Raw genomic sequence first — 18,574 nt, 5'->3', positions numbered from 1 at the left:
TTATTTGTGGCTTTTCCCTTGCTTCTTTTAATATTTTTTCTTTGTATTTAATTTTTGAATGTTTGATTAGTATGTGTCTTGGCATGTTTCTCCTTGGATTTCTCCTGTATGGGACTCTCTGCACTTCCTGGACTTGATTGACTATTTCCTTTCCCATATTAGGGAAGTTTTCAACTAAAATCTGTTCAAATATTTTCTCATTCCCATTCTTTTTCTCTTCTTCTTCTGGGACCCCTATAATTCGAATGTTGGTGCATTTAATGTTGTCCCAGAGGTCTCTGAGACTGTTCTCAATTCTTTTCATTCTTTTTTCTTTATTGTGCTCTGTGGTAGTTATTTCCACTATTTTATCTTCCAGATCACTTATCCGTTCCTCTGCCTCAGTTATTCTGCTATTGTTTCCTTCCAGAGAATTTTTAATTTCATTTATTTTGTTGTTCATCATTGTTTGTTTGCTCTTTAGCTCTTCAGATCCTTGTTAAACGTTTTTTGTATTTTCTCCATTCTATTTCCAAGATTTTGAATCATCTTTACTATCATTACTCTGAATTCTTTTTCAGGTAGACTGCCTATTTCCTCTTCATTTGTTTGGCCTGGTGGGTTTTTAGCTTGCTCCTTCATCTGCTGCATATTTCTCTGTCTTCTCATTTTGCTTAACTTACTGTATTTGGGGTCTCCTTTTCTCAGGCTGCAGGGTTGTAGTTCCCGTTGTTTTTGGTGTCTGCCGCCAGTGCATAAGTTTGGTTCAGTGGGTTGTGTAGGCTTCCTGGTGGAAGGGACTGGTGCCTGTGTTCTGGTGGATGAGGCTGGATCTTGTCTTTCTGGTAGGCAGGACTGCATCCACTGGTGTGTTTTGGGGTGTCTGTGAACTTAGTATGATTTTAGGCAGCCTCTCTGCTAATGGGTGGGGTTGTGTTTCTGTCTTGCTAGCTGTTTGGCATTGGTGTCCAGCACTGGAACTTGCTGGTCGTTGGGTGGAGTTGGGTCTTATTGTTGAGACAGAGACCTCTGGGAGAGCTCTCGCTGATTGATATTACATGGGGCCAGGAGGTCTCTGGTGGTCCAATGTCCTGAACTCAGCTCGCCCACCTCAGAGGCTCAGGACTGACACCCAGCCAGAGCACCAAGACCCTGTCAGCCACATGGCTTCTTGACCCCCAAGAAAGCTGCTCACTGGACACACCACTGCAGTGGGGATCCAAGGGGCTGGCTGAGAACAGGAAACGATGCCACCACTTGGCCTCAGGCACCTGAGGGACGACCTGGATGCTCCAGGGGCACTGTCCAGGGCAGGGTGAGAAGAGCTCCCGTACCCATGCCTTGTGTTTTATAATTTAAAATAATGAGTAGCTTCTGTCTCCAATGGTTTTAAATATTAGTGAATATAGTGTATGTGTTTGTATCCACACAGGCTTTATTTTGGTCTGAGGTTTTTCCCAGACTATATTATCACATGAATCAAGAACATATATGTTTGGGCTTCCCTGGTGGCGCAGTGGTTGAGAATCTGCCTGCCAATGCAGGGGACACGGGTTCGAGCCCTGGTCTGGGAGGATCCCGCATGCCGCGGAGCAGCTGGGCCCGTGAGCCACAATTGCTGAGCCTGCGCGTCTGGAGCCTGTGCTCCGCAACAAGAGAGGCCGTGATGGTGAGGGGCCCGCGCACCGCGATGAAGAGTGGTCCCCACTTGCCGCAACTGGAGAAAGCCCTCACACAGAAACGAGGACTCGACACAGTCATAAATAAATAAATAAATAAAAGAACGTGAATTTCTAAAAAAAAAAAGAACATATATGTTTGATCTAGAGAAAATAACTTCTGCACTTCTATGTAGGGTTTTAATCCTGAAATGTCTGTACAAATTTTCCAGGATTACTTATTACATTAATATGGAGAACTAAAGCCAAAGCCTTCAATCTTAAGTAGTCTTTCTTCAATGGTGAATGGATTCTGCCTAAATAGGAAATGTTGCACAGGGTTATAGAAAACCAGTAACTTTGAAAGAGAACTTACAATAAAAAAAAACTATAAACTTTCCAAGCAACTAAACAAAATTTTAAAAAATCCAAATAAAAACAATAACCTATTAGAAAGTTTTTGAGAGAAAAATAAGTTTAGAAATACAGTAAATAGAATGAATATAAAACAAACTTTTTCCTTTTTCACATTTGGAGAAGATTTCTACTTGTAAAATAACACAGTACCTCTTTAAAAGGCACTAGCACCAAATGGGTTTACAGGTGACAGCTAAAATAATGTCCCAAGAATGTATAATTCTCATGTTACAAAAATTGTCCCAGAATATGAAAAAAAAGAAAACACCTGAACTCATTTTTAATGCCAGCCTAACACTGATTCCAAAACCAGACACAGTTGGTACAAAGAAAGAAAATAGCAGGCTAATTTCACTTTCAAACACTGATGCAAAACCCTAAGTTAAAGGTTAGTAAATCAAATCCTGTAGTGGGTTGAAAGAATATCACATCGTAACTAAGTAGGATTTAACCTAACAATGCAAAAATAGAGTTGAAAATGTTAAAGATCTTATAATGTTACTCATTGTACTAACAGATTAAAGGATAAAACCATATGAGCATCTCAATAGACGTGGAAAAGCATTTGCTAAACTTCAGCAGCCACTTCTCATTAAAAAACCAAAACACATAAACTAGAAGCATGAGAAACTACCAGAAAATAGCAGAAAGTATCATGCTAAAACATGAAATAAGCAAACCAATGATCTTCCTATAGAGCAACAGTAACCGGTTAGAAGGAAAATGATCTCAATCACAGCAGCAATAAAATGTGCAAGAGGTACAAGAAGAAAGCTATGAAACCTTACTGAGAAGATATTAAGGAAACCTTGGAGAAGTGGAGTGGTAGTCCATGTTTCTAGAAGGGAACACACGATATTGTAAATATGTCAACTCTCCCCAAGTTAATTTACAAATTTAATGCATTTACATTGAAAATATTAACAGGATTTTTCATGGAAGTTAAAAATTTGTTCTAAATTTCATCTGAAAAACCTTAAGTAATAGACTTTTGGAAAACAGTGATGAGAGAGAACCTAGGCTGCAAGATATCAAAATAAAGTCACCAAACTCAAGACAAGAATTAAGACACAATATACACATAGATCAGTGGCCAGACAGAAAGTATGAAAAACAGATTCACATATATTTGAAAATGTAACAAGCAATGAAGGTGACATATCTAATCAATGACCTCAAATTTGGACTCTTTAACAGACGGTGTTGTAACAATTGGCAGTCCACTTAAAAAAAAAAAGGAAAAGGAGGTCCTTAATTCCCCCCACATATAAAAGTAAATTAATGATAGATTAGACAATCATGGGTTTGAGTGTGGTTACAGGCATCTCAAGGAATTACGGGGGAAGGATATGCCTCCAAGATCACTCGTGGTGGTTGGCAGGATTCAGTTTCTTGTGGGCTGTTGGACTGAGGTCCTCAATTCCTCACTGGGAATCTCACAAGATGGCAGCAGGCTTTCTCAAAGTGGGCAAATGAGAGAGAGCCAGAGAGTGCATCAAGACAGAAGTCAGAGGTTTTTGTAACCTTATCTCAGAAGGGACATCCCATCACTTTTCCTGTGTTTTGTTTGTTAGAGGTAAGTCATTAGGTGCAGCCCACGCTCAAAGGTGATTACACACGGGTGTGAATTCACACCATTTCCTGGCTCTGAATACCAAGAGGAAGAATCACGGGGTTCCATCTTACGGTGCTCATGGTCCACAGTAATAAGCAATGGTTACAAATGGGAAATTCACGGAAGAAAATGAAAGCCCAGCACACAGAAAATAAAATGGACAGTCTCGCACTGACCAGAGCAATTCAAATAGAAACAACAGCATTCCATTTTCCTCTCATTTTCCTGGCCAAACACAATTCTGGGGTCATGTTGGGTGAATTACTATCCCAGCTTCACCACTTAGTAACTGTGTGACTTTGGGCATTCACTTAACTTTTCTTGCGTCTATTTCCTCATCTGTAAATAGGGGATAATAACAGTACCTACCACATAGCCTTGTTTTGATAAATAATTAAATTGATATACACAGAGCACTTTGTTCCTGAGACATAGTAAATGTTCAATACATGTTTTTAAAATAACGTTGCTTTCAAGGTACAGAAAAATGACATACATCACTGGTAAGAATATGAATTGGTAAAGTATTTTGAGCTATATATTTGGAAGACTTTTTTACTAGTTAATTGTATATCCCGTTCCACCCAGCAATTTTGCTTGTCCCACAGTTACTTGAAAACACATGTTTAAGAATTTTTATTGTAAAAAAAAAAAAAAAAGAATTTTTATTGTAATCTTGTTTATAATAGAGAAAAAACTGTCCATCAAAGTGTTCATTAATAGGGAAAGGGTAAATATACTCTAATATATTCATACTTTGTAATTTTTTGTAAAAAAAAAAAAAAAAGATTTTTAAATGTAGCAACTAAAAGCCCAAAGTTACAAAATGACAGCAAACACTGAAACCTGTTTATCATCAAGGTGCTTAAAAAACAAAGCAATAGTTTTGAAACGCTACAAAACTTCTGCTCATGTTTCACTGGACAAAATAAGTTGCATGACCAATTCTGATATCAAAGAGGCAGGGGAACTCAATTCTTTCACAGAAAGGGGCAGCAAATAATCAGGAATGATAATGCAATCTATCAAATTATTAATCAAATGTCAAAGCTGCGATGCATAAGTCCACATTTTTTGACATCTGTGATTTTGCTGTCCATGCCTGTAAAAGTGAAAAATGGTGGAGGGGATGTTAAATTCATCCACATCCTATGTTCTTGATTTTTCTTCCCTTGTTTTAAGAGACTGTGACAGGATTCTATACGTTTTCTTTCTCAATCCTTCCTTCTCCTAAGGATGTATGGGATGTGGTTTGATGTTTCTTAGCTTCCAGGAATATAGAAAAATTTGGGGGGTAGATCATATTATTGCTCTCAGCCCTTCACTCTTCCTTCCTATGGAAGAATTGCACTTCTCGTCTGTTGCCATAGACTTTCCGTGACTCCTCTGAGAGGAGGAATATACAGCCCCATTCCCCTCAACGTAGGGCTTGGCCGTGTAACTTGCTTTGGCCAATAGAATGCAAGCGGATATGAGTTATGCCACCATTTAAAGAGAAGTCCTTTGCCGTGAGAATTGCATGTTGTAAATAAAGGCTGCTCCCTCAGCCTGTATCCCAAATGGAGCAGAGTCCAGCAGGGTCCTAGTAGACAGAAGTAAACCTTTGTTGTTGCAAGCCACAGAGAACTGGGGGGCACCTGTTATCACAGCAAAGATGGTCAGTGTGCCTTTGGTTTAACCACCTCTGGTATTCACACAGTTACCTCTAGAGCCCGAAGATGGGAGATAAAAAATCTCTATTTACTGTTCCTCCCTCCAGTGACCAGGAGCAGTATTCTTCACTGGGAAACATTGCTCCATGAAGCATGGAGTTTAATTCTTTTTCCGAATGTCCATATTTGCCTCCTATGAAAAGAGATTCCTAGGAGAATAACACCAACTGTAGTGTTGCCTTCTTTTTCTCTGTGTCATAAACTAATACTCATCTCTGATATCAGATTGGATTCTCCTTTGATGCTTTGAAATCTTTAAAAAAAACTTTTCCTGCTTCCTTCTTGGCTGTCTCCTTCCATGCTCTCCAGAAGCACTTAATATTCTCTGATGAGCTGAAGCCAAGGAGAGCAGGTGAACATAGTGAGCAGCAGACAAGGCCCTACCTCACAGAGCTTACATTCTCGTGGAGAAGACAGACAAGAAACAAGAACCAAGTAAAAATGTAACATAATGCCAGGAAGGGATAACTATGTAGAAAAATTAATCAAGGAGAAAGAGAATGGCAGGAAGTTTTACCTTAGATGGGGTGATCTAGAGCGATTGCAGGTATAACGGGCTTTGACACAGGGCCGTCTGGGTCCACACGTGTAGACCACATGTCTTTGGCTACACCGCGTGCTGTCACTAGCTAGCGCTCCACAGCACTTACACTGTCAGCTCCTACAGCACATTCTGCTCCAGCCCCACCTGAGAATATCCCCCTAGATTCTACTCGCTGCTCTGAAAACCTGAATGGGGCTCCTTTCTTAACCGTGGGCCAAGGTATCCGCGACTGACCTCAGGTTTTGCTTATTATGTTATTTTAAAATATTTCTCTTTGTGCCTCAGATTTACAATGGAACTCAAGAGGGCACTGGGGAAATGATAAATAAGTGAGAGGAAATATTTTTATGGATTGAAAAGACAGCACCCAAAAGCAGCCTGGCCTGTGGTCCTTCAAGACTTTGTCCCTGGGGTTGGGGTTCATTGATAACAAGGAAGCAGCCTGATAAGAAATGAACAACTTTTATCTGTAATATTTCATTTATTAAAAAAAAAAAGACTGGAAAGAAATATGACCAAAAGAAATGACTAATTTTGCATAGTAGAAAGGTGGGTGTTTGTTATGTTCTCTCTGCATTTTAAAAATTTCTTAAAAGAAGAAAAAGAAAGGAAGGAAGGAAGAAAGAAAGGAAGGAAGAAAGGAAGGAAGGAAGGAAGGAAGGAAGGAAGGAAGGAAGGAAGGAAGGAAGAAAGAAAGAAAGAAAGAAAGAAAGAAAGGAAGGAAGGAAGGAAGGAAGGAAGGAAGAAAGAAAGTTTCTTAAGGAAAAAGAAGAAGATGAGATTTAGCATTCAAAACCTTTGGTCCTGCCATTGCATTACCCTCTGCTGGCTGTGTGTCCTTGAGCAAGTAACTGAAATTCCCTAAGCCTCGTTTTCTGTGCCTGTAAAATGATGATAAGGTGTGCCGTTTAGGACGTGATGGATATTAAGTGAGAAAATGGATGCAGAGTGTTCAGCATTGATCGGTCCTTAACATGTGCTGGCTGTATGGCTACTTTGTGATTTCCCAAAGTGTGTCTGTGGGACATTAATATCGTAAGAGGTTCCCAAGTAAAGGATTCCATGGTCAAAAAAGTTTGGGGGGCTTCCCTGGTGGCACAGTGGTTGAGAATCTGCCTGCCGGTGCAGGGGACACGGGTTCGAGCCCTGGTCTGGGAAGATCCCACATGCCACGGAGCAACTAGGCCCGTGAGCCACAACTACTGAGCCTGCGCGTCTGGAGCCTGTGCTCCGCAACAAGAGAGGCCGCGATAGTGAGAGGCCCACGCACCGCGATGAAGAGTGGCCCCCGCTTGCCGCAACTAGAGAAAGCCCTCACACAGAAACGAAGACCCAACACGGCCATAAATAAATAAATAATTAAAAAAAAAAAAAGTTTGGGCAACTCTACATATTACATTCCCTTCTTGGGGACTCAGAGCGACATTAGGATATTAAGGCCACTGAGAATTTCTGCTGTAAAGACATCTGTTTTGTTTCTTCATTTAAATCGGTGTTTTCCAGATGTTGAACATGAAACGCTGGCAGACGGTATCCTTGCCTGAAAAGGACAAGGGAGATACATGGGGAGTTCCTGAACTTTGTGAGAAAAGACTACGTTTCTGTTCCTTGAAGAGCTTGGTGCATAGGGTAGGGGTGCTAATGGTGAGGATATTCTCTCCACTGGGATGCGTCAAACTGTGGAGAGGGGTGGTCACTCAGAGCTGCACCTGACGTGGAGGCCACTCAGAAGAGCATCGAACTCTACTGGTGGGTGCCCGTTAGCTGGTTGAAAAAGCTAAACCTGGTATCTTTACAGTTGGGAAATTATGGGAATTTTTGAAGATCCCACAAAGCAAATGAAATATACATTTTAATGACTTTGTATGTCTAGCTACTGATAACTACCCAACAGGCAAGAATCAGCTTCTACCAAAAGCACGTGATTTGTGCCTTGTTTTGCAGGGAAGAGACTGTTAATAACAACCCTACCACTAATCCTATTGGCAGGTCATCACTCAGCGTGAAAAGGACAAATATAGATGGGTGTCATGCTTGGAGCTCATTTTTATGATCTGTTGGAGCACTTAAGAGTTTTATCATGAAAGGGATACATCCTCCCTGCTCTGGGTTATGCATCTGAGGAGGAAAGATGGGCTGCAAGGAACCTTCATTATTACTGGCAGTGGGTCCTGGGATCGTTGGCTGAGTGTGACCTCAGAGGAGGCAGACGGATCTTCAAAATCGAAGACAGCACGTCTCCAAAGAGGATGAACAGCCAAGGAGAAAAGCAACAAGCTCAGCAGCCTAGGCAGGAGCAGGGTGATGCAGACGATAATGTCTCCTTTGCAGAGAGGTTTCTTTCCCATGCATTAGTCTTTTCTAAACACGGAAGGGCTGAGAGTGAGGAAGGGGTGGAAGGAAACCCTTACTAGGAGTGGAAACTAGGGTCAGGTAATTATCATCTCCAAGGCTTGATTTCCTGATCTATAAAGCTAAGATACTAGTAATTGTATCTCCCTTGTGTGGTTGTCATGCGGATTCGATGAGATTTGATGAGATTAAATCTGGAGTCTTAGCATGGTACCTGGCTTCTAGGAGGAGTTCTGTTAATGTTGGGTGTAATTTAGATTGTGATAAAAGAGAATTTAACTGGCAGGTCCCATGTCATGTGCTGGCCACATTTACCCTGCTTTTCCCAAGAGGCACCTGTGTCCCAGCAGGCACTTGGCTGAAGCATGCTCCTTGTAATTGAATCTAAGGTCTGGTCATGCTGTGTAAAGATTAATTGATATGCAGAGACTCTGAAACAAGCTTTGGGAATCAAACATCTGGTTTGGAAGGCGGCCTTGTAGGCCAACCCCCTGTAGACCTGGGTAGGAGAGGAAAACAGGAAGTTTTATTCAGCTTACTTTCTTGGTTTTTCAAGTTACGGTCTCCAGCTGTTTACATCAACTTTGTTTTTCCTAAAGTAAAGAGAGAGAGAGAGAGAAAGGGAGAGCCACTATAAAGAACCATAAGTCACAATCTTTCCATGAAGTAGCCCTTTGTGGAAAATCAGAGTTATTCTTTTAATTTGCTAACTCAACTTTTATTTTTCTCTACTCCTCCCAAAGCAAATATCATTTCCCTGGCTGCTTTTCAGGCCTAAATAAGTTGTGGAGAAGAAGGAGAGAAAGGAGGTTTATGGAGAAGGTAAGGAAGAGGCAGAAAGAAATAGAAAAACCTGGAGAAGAAGAAAGAGGGAGAAAGAGTTCATGCCCCTGAAATTCGAGATGGTTTCAGAATTGTATGTTCCGCCACAGGAATGGATGGATGCATATGAATGCGGTGGGGCATCACAGATGTGGGTAGCTGGCCTCAGAGCTAAAAAGAACAAGGGCAAAGAAGCCCTCAAAGCATAAGCGAAAGACTGTTGCTGTGTTTCATGAAAATAAATGATGTTTAAGTTTTTTACCCCGAAGTTAACGAAACACAGGGCAGACATTTAATGTGGTATTTCCTAATCTGCCCTTTGTTTGTGGGTCTTCACCTTCTAGAATAGGGGAGAAGCCAATGTTGCCTATTGTCCTAGACTACAGGGGCTCACACCCCAGCGGGGCTACTTACTTGCAAGTTAGGTGACCTTGAGCAAGCCACTTAACCTTCTGGATCACAGTATCTTCGTTTGTAAAATGGGGATAATGGTGGTGATGATGGTAGTGGTGATGATGATGATGAAAGTAAGAGTTTATCTACAGCTTAGGCTGCTGTGGGGATAAAGTGAGTTAATAGATGTAAAGTACCTAGCCCCGAGATAAGTGCTCTATGAATGTTAACTATTATTGTCCTATCCCACTCTAATGCAAGTATTTAATCCTATGCCACAAAGTGGCATGCGTTGGCCCTTTATAGCATTTGCTGGCACTGTCCTGAACACTTCACACACCATTTCATCTCACACCAACCCTGGGAGGCAGGTGTACTATCATTATCTCCCAAGTGATAGGTGAGGAAACTGACCCACAAAGAGATGGTCACTTGCTTAATTTCATACATATGATAAATGGCTTAGCTGTCCTTAAACCCAAGTAGTTTAGCTCTAGAAAGTGGTCTCAGAGAAGGCATGGAAACTCCATGCCCCTTCCCACATCCTTGTTCCATGCATCTCTCCCATTTGGTTGTTCCTGAGTTGTATCCTTTATAATAAACAAGTAACTGTAAGTAAAGCATATTCCTGAGTTCTGTGAGCCATTCTAATAAATTATCAAACCAAAGGAAGGAGTCATGGGACACCCCCTCCTCAATTTATAGCCAGTCAGAACCTGGGACTTGCTGGCATCTGAAGTGGGAGGAGTCTTGTGGGACCGGGTTCTTGACCTATAGGTCTCTACCAGCTCCTGGAGGTTACTGCCATTATTGAATCGTAGCACACCCAGCTGGTGTCCAGGGAGTTGGAGAATTGGCTGATGTAAGAAAAACCCACACTTCTGGCATCAGAAGTGTTGAGAGTAGGAGAAACAGATTTTTCTTTTACATATATATAGCATTATATTATAAACTTTTGGGGTCCATATTAAAATTTGCCTTTTAAGGTCTTAAAACATAGTGAGTAACACCAGATAAACAGATGTGTAACTGATGAAAATATGAAAAAGATTTGTACAGGTTAGGATGGCTCATTTAGTTTGGCCAATTTTCTTCAAGAGGGCTACTCAGGGATGACACCAGACTTTGCAACAGCTAATTCTTTTTTTTTTTTTTTTTTAATTATTTTGAATGTATTTTGAGTTTCTTAAAAAAATTTTTATTGGAGTATAGTTGATTTGCAATGCTGTGTTAGTTTCAGGTGTACAGCAAACTGAATCGGTTATACATAGACATGTATCCACTCTTGGAACAGCTCATTCTTGAAAAGGTGGCATCCCAGGGTTTGAAAGAGCAGAGGTTTATTTTCCAGGGAGATGTTTACTTTTACTTTTCCTTCCCCATAGGACCTGACTCATTATTATTCTTTCATCCCTCCCTCCTTGTATATAATCTTTCAGTAAAGGGTCAAACTCTGGCCTTGTTCCCCCCTGACACCAAGGAAGAAAAAAACAAGGGAACAACTTGGACCCGAAGAGGTCCAGGGAGACCCTCTGTAACTAGGAAATGTGCAATTTGCATTTATTTATTTTATATATGGTTTTGAATTCTTCAAGATCCTCAAGGACTTTGGTTTGGCAGACTTTGGGGCACATCAAGAGAACGTCTATGTGGTTCAGCATTTGGTTGGCTACCTCTCCTGGTCTCTGCTTTGCTCTTCTTCCTGAGACCTGCTCTGGGTTGTAGACAAACACAAGTGGACATGTGGGAATTGGGCGTTATGATGGAGTCCAGGAATTAGGTGAAACTTAAAATGGACAAAAGTTTAAAAAGATGAGCTATTAATCTTGATGGCAAGTGTCTACTTCATTCAAGAAGAAAGTATTTTACATGTAAAACTGCCTCATAGTAAGGAAGATACAATACCTAAAGATCAAATTCAATAAAGCACAACTGTGGCTTAAAATGTTTTAAAAGAAATGGTCGGGGTGTGGGAGAGAGAGAGAGAAAGGGAAAGATGTTAAGAGTCTTTGTTATATAAAAGACATTATATTTAGCATAAATCATTTAACCAGAGGATTTTTGGTGTCTCTGTAGGTTTTCCCTCCTCCCTAACTATTTTGAACACTGTCATTATATTAATCTTCCAAAAAGATTACTTCCATCTTAAAGAGCCACAAAATATTTGCTCCAACCATCTCATTTTGGATTTTAGAAACTGAAACCCAGAAAGGTGATTTGGCCAAGGCGCACAACTGCTGCATGAACTGAAGCCCAGATTATCTCATTTCCAAGTGAAACACTATACTTCCTGAAGACAGAGACATTGCAAGGCAGTGCAGGAGACTTGAAGAGATGTGCAGAGGAGCTAGGAGCCAAGAGACCCGAGTTATCACCCAGGCGCTGCCATTCCTTAGCTGCATTTGGAATAAAGTCTAAAGCCCTTAGCCTGGTGATTGGTTCCCATCACAAACTGATCTCAACCTCCTTTCCCACCCACCTCTAAATAAACTCTCAATTCAAGCAATACGCATCTACTTATTCTAGATCATTCCCCTTGTCCCCCTCCATGCTTTTGTTCATTCAGTTCTCCCAACTTTTTCTCTTCTCCATCCTTCAAAGTCCCCCATCCCTTGAGACCCAGTTCAAGGGCTCCATACCTATTATATCCCAACCCCCATGCACCCCTGGCCCACCAAAGCACCAAAACCTCTATCTTTCACTGCAAGGGATGACCAGAGACTATTTCCATTTCTTACCTGATCTACATTAGAGTTATGGCCTTCAGAGATGCTCTAGAAAGTTTATTGCTGCTGAATGTTTGTAACTATGTCCATCATTCTCTGTCCCCTAGAGGGACAAGCAGGATGATCCAGGAAAGGACCACAGGGCTCCTTCTGGGTTGTTTGCCAGTGGCCTCTCCAGGGCAGTGTTGGGTTTTACCCAAGCAGTGCCCAAACTAAACTTTCCATGGGACCGGGAGCTTCCTCTCCCCAGGAGGGGGGCATGCTGTACACACACCCCCCATACACCGCGGGCCCCCAAGGAATCCAAGTACTGAGCATCTTGCAATCCGCAGCTTCTCCTAAACATCTGGCATCCAATTCAGACAGACGGTATCCACTCCCACTCAAGCTGAAAAGGCTCACCCTCAAGTTCAGCTCAAAAAAGGGGGAACCAGAAGAGGGCAGAGCACGTCTCCTGGAGTGTAGCCCTATGTGCTCAGCAAGCTGGCCTGGCATTTCTCTGCAGAATGAAGAGAGAGCCGGGAACCTACGTGTGTCTTATCTTACTAATCCTTGACTTCCAATCTGATGAACCGTGTTCTGTGACTCCCATGGCATGGCATTGTAAGAAGCCCCTTCTCCCTCCTGGCCACAGCAACTCAATGCAAATGGTCCCCAGCAGACTTTGGAGTCTCCGGAGCTTCTGCTGTGAATGCTCTGAGTTAAGCTTCCAGTCAGTTCTCCAGGCACAAATCAAGGTAACGGACATTCTGGTATGAAACTTAGAATGCGACGCTCATAACTTTGGAACTTGTCATGTCAATAGTAGCTACTTTGAACTGAACGTGTATTGTGTGCCTGCTCCCAAGTTTTTTTCACTTAATCCTCATAACAATCCAATGAGGTTGGTACTTTTTTTTTTTTTAATTCAAACAGGAAGTCACAAAAATTATAATCATCCTCATCAGTTCACTCAGTCCCATGTAATTAATTTTTTTTTCATCTTGATATTTTGTTAGCACTTTTATGAATTCATCAGTTTTCCATTAGAGTTCTGAAAATGCTTATTCATTCAGTTCAGCAGTATACTCAGTTACCAGAGGTTGGTACTATTATTATCCTCATTGTATATTTGATAAAACTGAGACTTGGTATATTCAAGAAAAATATATAGGCTCAAGGACCCTTAGTAAGTGGCAAAGACTAAACCCTGAACCTATTTGACTATATACATATATATATCATATCATTAATATATATATATATCATATATATATCATCATTATCATGAGTTTGTTGTATATCCTTATAGTTATATTTTGTAGTTTTACATAAATATGTGTAGATCCATTAGCAATATAGTTTACCATGTATATGTTTAAAGGTTACATAAATGTCATCAACACAGATATATCTTTCTTAAAGCCTGTCATTCTCACTTTCTTCGCCCTCACCAATTGTCTCCTCATGTCTTTTTACAGAGCAGCGTGGTGATGGGGCTGAGTGACAAACTGAGGCTGCTCTTAGATGGCTGTGACCATAAAGCAGAGAAATCATGGTTGTACTGCAGGGTGCCTTCACTCTGGAACTCTGCTGTCTGGGTCAGTAGGCCCTTTAACTGCATGTATGTGTGTATTAGTGATTGTGTATTAGTGGTGTTTGTGCCAAGGTGGTTTGAAAAGCTCCAATTCAATAGGAAGATACTACTGGTCAAAGTTGGACAAGCCTTATTGTCTATTCCAGGGTCATCCTGGTAGATTCAAATTTGTTTCCATAGATGATTGTGGGTCCATTTGTAGCCTTTATCCATAAGGTTGGTGCTGTATCTAGTAGCCAGTTGTGAGTCTGGGTTCCAGTAAACAGACAAACACAACTTCCAGAACTATAAAATCTACTTTTTATTGATTCATAGGTTTTAGCTGCATTTCTTAGGTTGATTTTTTTCCTTATTGCCTAGTCATCCTTCAATAATAATTTTTTTCCCCAAGAAATAACATGCTGCTGAAGTGTGTCCTTTACCTTCAAAAGTCTACAGAAAGCTGTGGGAAGGTTCTGGCCTTCTAACCCTGGCTAGAGAGTGAGGCATCCCATTTTCCAGGGCATATGTCAGCTTACTCACAAGTCAGAGTGTGCTTAGCCATGAACTGCCCTTGGATGATTTTGTTCATTTGACTTCAAAGCTCAGTTTTAAAAAATGTAATATCAACTTTTCCCCTATCATCCAGGGCTAATAACTTAACATTTAACTAAACGCACAATGTGTATCCATTAGCAATATAGAGCTTACCTTGTTTATGGTTTAAAAATGACATAAAATGTTAAAGATTGCATAAAAGATTATATACAGTGTAATCTATACTGGGCTAGGTTTTAAAATCAGCACAAAAGGGAAATCACATAGAGACATGTTCTCCCTGGATCCTCCTTAAATAGCCCATGAAGTACAGCATGGAAATGTGACACTCAAGATTTTTAACAACAGGTTCAGCACAGTCACTGATCAATAAACACCCTGGTTGTAAATACCTCGGGGGTGCAATCACACCCATGCATGCAGGTGCATCTCTGCATGGCACAGGGCACCCCTGCACATCAGTGGTTCTCAGCTGGGAGGGAGCATGCCGCCCCCAGGGGACTTAGGCGATGTCTGGAGACATGTCATGACTGGGGCTGAGAATGTTCCTGGCATCTAGTGGTTAGAAGCCATAGATACTGCTAAACATCCTACTATGCACAGGAGACCTCCCCCACTGCCCCCCACCTGCCCCACTCAACAAAGAATTACCAGCTACAAAATGTCAATAGTGCTGTGGTTGAGCCCCACTGGTGTATATGACTTTGTGTGCAGTGCTGTGTTTGCATAAATGTACCATATTGACAGTAATGTATAATTGAAAACTATCTCTTTTAGCACACAGGGAGCGACACAAGCAGTAAGCTTAAACTCAGGGTTTCCAGCTCCACTCTCTGTGGCGTTTGCTCATTAGTGAGTGACCGGTGGGGGGAGCTATTTGCTCTCCTAGATTTTTCGGTGTGTGGGCATGCATGTGCTTCCTCTTACAGGTTCTTTCTTCAGCTCTGGAGTGAAAATTTCTTTAATGGTAAGGCCTTAACTATGGACATCTTTAAAGAATCGACAACTGTAAAATGGTTTATACTTGGAATATTTCCCTCAAAATTTTAATGATCAAAATAATATATCATAATTATGGAAAACTTGGATTATGTAGAAAAGTAGAGAAAAGAAAACAAAAAACTGCCCATAATGCCACCCATCACCCAGAGAATTGACAGTGAAAATCTTAATGCTGTTCCCTTTTGTATTCTTTTGTTTTTTCCCCCAGCTTTATTGAGATATAACTGACGAATAACATTGTGTAAGCCTAAGTATACAAAGTGATGATTTGATATGACATATGTACTGTGAAACGATTACAACAAAGTTAGTTAACATATCTATCATGGCACATTGTGACTTTTTTTTGCGTGGTGAGAACTTTTAATATCTACTCTCGTAGCATCTTTCAAGTATAGAACACAGTATTATCAACTACAGTCACCACGTCTTGTACATTTTGTATTTAATGCATGTATATTTTCATCTGCTTGAGATTCGACTATAGTTTTACTCTGTCCCTTAACGTTATGAACAGTTCATGGCTATATAATGAAATCATGTGGGTTGCAACATATTTTACTTACCAATTTTCTTTTTGTGGAAAACTTAAATTCTTTACACCTTTTTCTGATGTAAGTTGTACTGCAGGGAATATTTTTGTATATGACCCTTTTCTTATATTTTTTGATTTTCAATAAATTTCCAGAAATTTTTTTATTGGAACATAGATTATGCACCTATTTAAACCTATCATTGTGAAAGCACTTTTGTGAAAAGTTGTATCCACTTTATATTCCCAAAAGTAGTGCAAAAGAGCCACCACCCCCTCCTCCTCTCCTGCGATGAACCATTCATTCATTGTTGTTTTAAAGCTTTGCCATTGGAGAGGTGAAAACTGGTATGTTGTTGTCGCACCCCAGCCCCTTCTGTACGGGGCTCCCACACTCGGGGCTTAATCTGCATTTTTCTGATCTCCAGTGAGGTCAACGTTTTAAAATTAGTTTGTTAGCCATTTTTTCGTGTTCTCTTGATTTCCCCCTGTCTTTTTAGGATTGGGTTCCATAGGCTCTTTATCTGATGTCAGTACTTCATGATTCTGAAAAACTATAAACATTTCTATACATTTACAGGAAATTGACTCACCAATCCTTTAGAAATAAGCTTACTCACCTTTAAGCTTGACCTTGGGGAAGGATGGCCGCTTCCTCTTTGTCTGCATACGGTTTGGGAGTTCTCAAACTTGTCCTTGGAGATGAAACACCTGAAGATCATGTGATCCTTATGGAACAACCTGAAACATTGACATATTCCTGTTAAAATAACAAAATAACTTTATGCTTAATCAGTTGCCATCTTTCCTTAGAATCTAGTACTAAGCCTTAAGAAGAAATTTGGGTAAAATCTTTAACATTGAGACGGTGCATCCTATTAACTCACTTTATCCATTAACTGGGGCAAAACCTCTACTGTGCACTTATTTTTAATGGGTAAACACTGATCTAAAACACAAGCATCCCACAAAAGCGTAATTTCAGATATAATGACCCAGGCATCAAATCCTACACGTAGCACTAGAGTGGAAAGTCCCTGAAGGCAGGGATTTTTGTCTGTTTTAATTACTACTGAATTTCAATGTTCAGAATAAGCCAGGTACATAATAGTTGCTCAATAACTATTTACTGAACTCATAAATTCTGCCTCCGTCAGGAGACAGTGTGGTGTCTTGGAAAGGGCAGCATCTTTCGGATTACACAGACCTTTATAGAAACCAGATGCCTACCCGCAGCCTTCACCAACTCACAGTCATCAGAAATAACTGCTAAGTACCTAGGGTACCACACCTGCTTCCCTTCACTCTCTGAGCTAAGAAAGACAAGGGCTCTCCCAGGGATTTCTGGGAAAATCCTCTGAAGCAGCAGCTCTTTCAGGGAAGAAGAAAATGATTGCATGTAAAACGTGTGTCTATTATCTTCTTCCCAATTTGAGTACAGTCCTTTGTAAATTTTCAGGCTATTTGTAATGGAGCAGATGTTTTGTTTTGCATTTTTATCATCACAGACCAATACTTTTATAACATACAATATAAATGAATTACTAGCAAAATTAAATTAAAAAAAAATCAAAATATATGGCCAGTTTTTAAATTATTAGATTCAACAGACATAAAGTTACAGTTCAATAAACGTAGTCAGAACAAACATAATATAAGGGAAAAGAAAAAATCACCAAAACTGTGAATGCTGTTCATTGAAAGAGTAGGTATAGGTGATTAAAACAGAATTGTAATTACACTTGCAAATTTCTATTTTCAGCAACAATAATAAAGAATTCATGAGTGAAATAACCCATATTAGATATCTGTATGCACACTTAGAACAAACCCCATGTATATCAATTTTTAAAGTATTAATGTGACCAAATAAGCTTGTTTCTTGCTGAATAATTTATGTCATCTAGGTAGGATTGATGGCAAATGATCCTCACAGAGGATACTATATATCTAAATAGTTTATACATTTTGTTTTCATAACACTCATAGTAGAGAAACTAATCTCACAGAGGCATGTTGATAGAAATGGAAGAAGAGATTTTAAAGCAGTTTCCACAAGCTTAAGATATTTATTTTTAGGGACTTCCCTGGCGGTCCAGTGGTTAAAACTTCGCCTTTCAATGCAGGGGGTGCGGGTTCGATCCCTGGTTGGGGAGCTAAGATCCCACATGCCTTGCGGCCAAAAAACCAAAACATAAAACAGAAGCAATATTGTAACAAATTCAATAAAGATTTTACAAATGATCCACATCAAAAAAATCTTTTAAAAAATATTTATTTTAAAATTTTATCCAAAATTAAGCAAGTAGGAGGACTTCCCTGGTGGTCCAGTGGTTAAGAATCCACCTTCCAATGCAGGGGACGCAGGTTCAAGCCCTGGTGTAAGAACTAAGATCCCACATGCCGTGGGGCAACAAAGCCCACGCGCTGCAACTACTGAGCCCATGTGCTTTGGAGCCTGCGTGCCACAACTAGAGAAGCTGGCACGCTGCAACGAAGATACAAAAGAAAAAAAAAAAAAAGCAAGTAGGGCTATAATTTCAAAACTTTCATCAGTAACCAGTCCACAAACACACACAAACACATACTCCTTGGCTCTGCCTAAGAGTCTCTCCCACCCCTGAATCTGACAGAACAAGAGCTCAGAGCCATACATGAATTTGAATTATGGAAAATGTACAAAGTTATATTTCTTTTACACTAAAGTTT

This window comes from Balaenoptera borealis (genome assembly GCF_965194805.1).
Source record: "Balaenoptera borealis genome assembly, chromosome: 4".
NCBI classification, from domain to species: domain Eukaryota; kingdom Metazoa; phylum Chordata; class Mammalia; order Artiodactyla; family Balaenopteridae; genus Balaenoptera; species Balaenoptera borealis.
This window is presented reverse-complemented; position numbering follows the sequence as displayed.